This window comes from Rana temporaria, chromosome 8, assembly GCF_905171775.1.
Source record: "Rana temporaria chromosome 8, aRanTem1.1, whole genome shotgun sequence".
Lineage (NCBI taxonomy): Eukaryota > Metazoa > Chordata > Amphibia > Anura > Ranidae > Rana > Rana temporaria.
In genome coordinates, this window is record NC_053496.1 from 17293560 (window position 1) to 17299559 (window position 6000).

Genomic DNA, 6000 nt, shown 5'->3' on the forward strand with positions numbered 1-6000 from the left:
CAGAGTTGGGCTCTAACATTAGTGTATAGACCACCTGCCATGTTTTTTTATAGAGAAAAAATAAATAAAAAATCTAATGGTACTCTTGTGGTTGCCCATACACCATACAATCTGATTGTACATTTCCTTCAGATACTCTAAGGCCTCGTACACACGGCCGAGGAACTCGACGTGCCAAGCACGTCGAGTTCTGGGATGAAGCCGCCGAGGAGCTCGGCGGGCCGCCTTCTCCCATAGAACAACGAGAAAATAGAGAACATGTTCTCTATTTTCTCGACGAGCTCCTCGGCGGCTCCATCGAGCCAAAAGTGTACAGACGACAGAGTTTCTCGGCAGAATCCGGGTTTTGACCGAGTTTCTCTGTGAATTCTGCCGAGAAACTCTGTCGTGTGTACGAGGCCTCAGGCTCCTTTAACACTGGGGTGTATTTCGAGCGTTATTCGCGCAAAGCCTCATCTGTAATCCCAATGTGCTGGTAAAGCACCGCTAAGACCCTAACGTTTTAGGACGTTTTTGCAGTGCCTCAGTGTGAAAGGGTAAGGCGTTTTTACAGCGCTTTTAATTCATTTGAATGGCGAGGGGTGTTTTTGGAGCTTTTTTTCAGTGCTCCAAAGATGCTGCTTGCAGGACTCCGTGTGAAAGGGCCCATTGAGAGACATGGAGAGCGTTTTATGAGCGTTTTAATAGCGATATTTTTAACGTTAAAAAGCTGTAAAAACGCTTCAGTGTGAAAGGGGTCTAAAGCCATCTAGTATGAGGATAAAAACAACCAGTCAATACCCAAGCAGTCCCCAATACCCAATCAGTACCCAGCAAGTACCCAATCAGTACCCAGCAAGTACCCAATACCCAATCAGTACCCAGCAAGTACCCAATAAGTACCCAATGCCCATTCAGTACCCAGCAAGTACCCAATAGCCAATCAGTACGCAATACCCATTCAGTACCCAGCAAGTACCCAATACCCAATCAGTACGCAATACCCATTCAGTACCCAGCAAGTACCCAATACCCATTCAGTACCCAGCAAGTACCCATTCAGTACCCAGCAAGTACCCATTCAGTACCCAATACCCAATCAGTACGCAATACCCAATCAGTACGCAATACCCAATCAGTACCCAGCAAGTACCCAGCAAGTACCCAATACCCATTCAGTACCCAGCAAGTACCCAATACCCAGCAAGTACCCAATACCCAGCAAGTACCCAGCAAGTACCCATTCAGTACCCAATACCCAATCAGTACGCAATACCCAATCAGTACCCAGCAAGTACCCAATACCCAATCAGTACCCAGCAAGTACCCAATCAGTACCCAGCAAGTACCCAATACCCATTCAGTACCCAGCAAGTACCCAATACCCATTCAGTACCCAGCAAGTACCCAATACCCATTCAGTACCCAATCCCCAATCAGTACCCAGCAAGTACCCAATCAGTACCCATTCAGTACCCAGCAAGTACCCAATACCCAAGCAGTACGCAATACCCATTCAGTACCCAGCAAGTACCCAATACCCAATCATTACCCAGCAAGTACCCAATACCCATTCAGTACCCAATCCCCAATCAGTACCCAGCAAGTACCCAATCAGTACCCATTCAGTACCCAGCAAGTACCCAATACCCAAGCAGTACGCAATACCAATTCAGTACCCAGCAAGTACCCAATACCCAATCAGTACCCAGCAAATACAAAATCAGTACCCAACCAGTACCTTGTAAGTACCCAATCAGTCCCCAATACCCAATCAGTACCCAGCCCCCAAATAGCACCCTGTAAGTACCCAGTACCGTATTAATAGCATCATGGGCCCCTGGGAAAAAATAATGCTCTGGGGCCCATGCAATGATGACAGTTCAGGTAAACAGACATAGAAGGCAGACTGCCTCCTCTGTGTATCTATCACTCTCAGTGCCATCATGGGGCCCCCAATTTCGGGGCAGCGTGGGCTCAAGAACCAGCTGCTTTGGGGAACGTGCAGTTGGGGCCCCTGGGCAGGTGTGCCCTCATTAAGACAGTCCTGCCCAGTACCCAATCAGTACCCAGTCAGTCCCCAGGCCTATATACTATTGCACGTATAGGAGGAGAGTACGTGGGATGAATGATCTCGGAGAATGATGTCACCCGGCTGAATAGGAAGCGAAGGCCCCGCCCGCCGCCATCCTCCCCCCTCCCCTTATTAACCATTTTACCAATGTGGGACAGACCTCCCTATCCCCCCCCCCCACCCACCTGATATCGTCCTTCTCACCCCGCCCCCATGTACCTGGATCACCGAGTATCGATCACACACCTGCCGAGATCACACAGCGAAGAACGAGACCGCGCCCCCTCCACTTCTTATATCCGAGGCCGGGGGCGTGACCATTACCGCCGATTGGACAGTCTGTTTTTTCCATGACCAATCATCTGCGTAGAACGAGCCATCTCCCCCCACCGGCCCTCGTCTATGTGACAGCGGAGGGAGGAGCAAGGGGCGGGGCCGCCGGGAATGCGCAGAGCCTGGCACTTCTATTTATAGGGAGTGTTCTGTATACAGGAATAGATACTGTGCACTATAATACACCTCCCCCACACTGTATACAGATACTGTGCACTATAATACACCTCCCCCCACTGTATACAGGAATAGATACTGTGCACTATAATACACCTCCCCCACTGTATACAGGAATAGATACTGTGCACTATAATACATCCCCCCCCACTGTATACAGGGATAGATACTGTGCACTATAATACACCTCCCCCACACTGTATACAGATACTGTGCACTATAATACACCTCCCCCCACTGTATACAGGAATAGATACTGTGCACTATAATACACCTCCCCCACTGTATACAGGAATAGATACTGTGCACTATAATACACCCCCCCCCACTGTATACAGGGATAGATACTGTGCACTATAATACACCCCCCCCCACTGTATACAGGGATAGATACTGTGCACTATAATACACCACCCCACTGTATACAGGAATATATACTGTGCACTATAATACACCTCCCCCACTGTATACAGGGATAGATACTGTGCACTATAATACACCACCCCACTGTATACAGGAATAGATAATGTGCACTATAATACACCTCCCCCACTGTGTACAGACACTGTGCACTATAATACACCTCCCCCACTGTATACAGGAATAGATACTGTGCACTATAATACACCACCCCCACTGTATACAGGAATAGATACTGTGCACTATAATACACCTCCCCCACTGTATACAGGAATAGATACTGTGCACTATAATACACCTCCCCCACTGTATACAGGAATAGACACTGTGCACTATAATACACCTCCCCCACTGTATACAGGAATAGATAGACACTGTGCACTATAATACACCACCCCCACTGTATACAGGAATAGATACTGTGCACTATAATACACCTCCCCCACTGTATACAGGAATAGATACTGTGCACTATAATACACCCCCCCCCCACTGTATACAGGAATAGATAGACACTGTGCACTATAATACACCTCCCCCACTGTGTGTGTGTGTATATATATATATATACAATGTATCCAATCACTGTGCACTATAATACACCCCTTGCTGTGTGTACATTCAGTGCCTTGAAAAAGTATTCATACCCCATGAAATCTCCCACATTTTGTCATCTTACAACCAAAAACATAAATGTATTTATTGGGATTTTATGTGATAGAAAAACACAAAGTGGCACATAATTGGGAAGTGGAAGGAAAAACAAATAAATATGTGAAAAGTGTGGGGGGGGCATTTGTATGGCGCCCCCCGGAGTCAATACTTTGTAGAACCCCCTTTCTCTGCAATTACAGCTGCAAGTCTCTTTGGGGATGTCTCTACCAGCTTTGCACATCTAGAGAGGGACATTTCTCCCCATTCTTCTTTGCAAAATATCTCAAGCTCTGTCAGATTGGATGGAGAGCGTCTGTGATCAGCAATTTTCAAATCTTGCCACAGATTCTCAATGTGATTTAGGTCTGGACTGTGACTGGGCCATTCTAACACATGAATAGGCTTTGATCTAAACCATTCCATTGTAGCTCTGGCTCCCCCCAGTCTCAATTCTTTTGTAGACTCTAACAGGTTTTCTTCTAAGATTGTCCTGTATTTGGCTTCATCCATCTTCCCATCAACTCTGACCAGCTTCCCTGTCCCTGCTGAAGAAAATCATCCCCACACCATGAACCTGCCACCACCATGTTTCACAGTGGGGATGGTGTGTTCAGGGTGATGTGCAGTACTAGTTGCATAAAGGTCAGATTTGTGGAGAGACGACTAATAGTTGTCCTGTGGACAGATTCTCCCCCCTGAGCTGTGGATCTCTGCAGCTCCTCCTGAGTTACCATGGGCCTCTTGGCTGCTTCTCTGATGAATGCTCTCCTTGCCCGGCCCGGTCAGTTTAGGTGGACAGCCTTGGTAGGTTTGTAGTTGTTCCATACTCTTTCCATTTTCGGATGATGGATTGAACAGAGCTCAGTGAGATGTTCAAAGCTTGGGATATTTTTTTATAACATAACCCTGCTTTATACTTCTCCACAACCTTATCCCTGACCTGTCTGGTGTGTTCCTTGACCTTCATGATGCTGTTTATTCACTAATGTTCTCTAACAAACCTCAGAGGGCTTCACAGAACAGCTGTATTTATCCTAAGATTAAATTACACACAGGTGGACTCTATTTACTAGCACTAGATGCCCCCCCTCCCCCCACACACACCTTTCACACATTTATTTGTAAAAAAAAAAAAATGGAAAACATTTTATCATTTTCCTTCCACTTCACAATTATGTGCCACTTTGTGTTGGTCTGTCACTATTATTTCAGTTAGGCTGCTTTCACATTGAGGCGTGCAGCCGCGGTGACGGTATAGCCGCGCTATTTGTGCCCCTCAATTGTCGCCACTGTGCCCTTCAACTGTCGCCACTGTGGCCATTGTTGCCACTGTGCATGTCACTGTGCCCTTTAATTGTTGCCACTGTGCCCATTGTCACCACTGTGCGCTTGATGCCACTGTCCGCATTAATGCCCATTGTCGCCGCTGTGCCCTGTAAAATGCACTTACCTTAATCCTTCCACGTCCCTCGATGTCTTCTCCTGCCTTGGTGACGCTTCAGCCAATCAGGTTACCGATAACCAGAATCGGCGAACCTGATTGGCTGAGACCAGGGCTGGACTGGGACAAAAATTTGGCCCTGGACTTCATCCAGACTGGCCCACTTTGACAGGTATCTCCCACAGCGGCCGGACAACTCCCGCATCTCCCCCTCTCCCCCTTCACTAGCAACTAGAACGGCTGGTACTAGTACTCTTATAGGCAGTACCAGTGGGGAAGCTAGACATTATTTCTCCAGGGGCAAAGAATCAGTTTGGTGCCCCCCCCCCCTTATGGGACAAGATTAGGCAGAAGTGAGAAACTCCCAGGCCGCTGTCACTGAACCCAGCCCACTGAGCCATCAGCCCACCGGGAAACTCCCTGTAGTCCCAATGGCCAGTCCATCCCTGGCTGAGACGGCCATCAGTCTTATCCAAGGAACGCACCCCGTACGTTCCCTGTATAAGGCTGCTTTCACATTGAGGCGTGCAGCCGTGGTGACGGTATAGCCGCGCTATTTGTAGCGCGGCTATACCGTCGTATTTACCGCGATATTCGGGCGCTAGCAGTGAGGTTTTAACCCCCGCTAGCGGCCGAAAAAGGGTTAATACCGCGGTATTACCGCGCTTTCCCATTGATTTCAATGGGAAGGCGCGGTATAGGAGCGGTGAACACACCGCTCCTATACCGCGGTAAAGATGCGGCTAGCAGGACTTTTGGAGCGTTCCTGCTAGCGCACCGCTTCAGTGTGAAAGCCTTCGGGCTTTCACATTGAACACTACAGGTCATGATTTTTCATGCGGTATAGCAGCGCTATTTTTAGCGCTGTACTGCATGAAAAACGCCCCAGTGTGCAAGGGGCCTAAAGCATCCGGGAGACGAG

At 48.1% G+C, this 6000-nt stretch overlaps 1 protein-coding gene across 1 annotated transcript in view; it reads right to left on the reverse strand.

Annotated features, from left to right (window-relative positions):
* Positions 1-2375, reverse strand: part of OAT (ornithine aminotransferase) — a 40092-nt gene extending 37717 nt beyond the window's left edge. Inside the window, exon 1 of the mRNA XM_040361349.1 lies at positions 2273-2375. The gene's annotated coding sequence lies outside the window, so the exon portion shown is untranslated. The remainder of the gene's footprint in view (positions 1-2272) is intronic.
* Positions 2376-6000: the final 3625 nt, after the last annotated feature.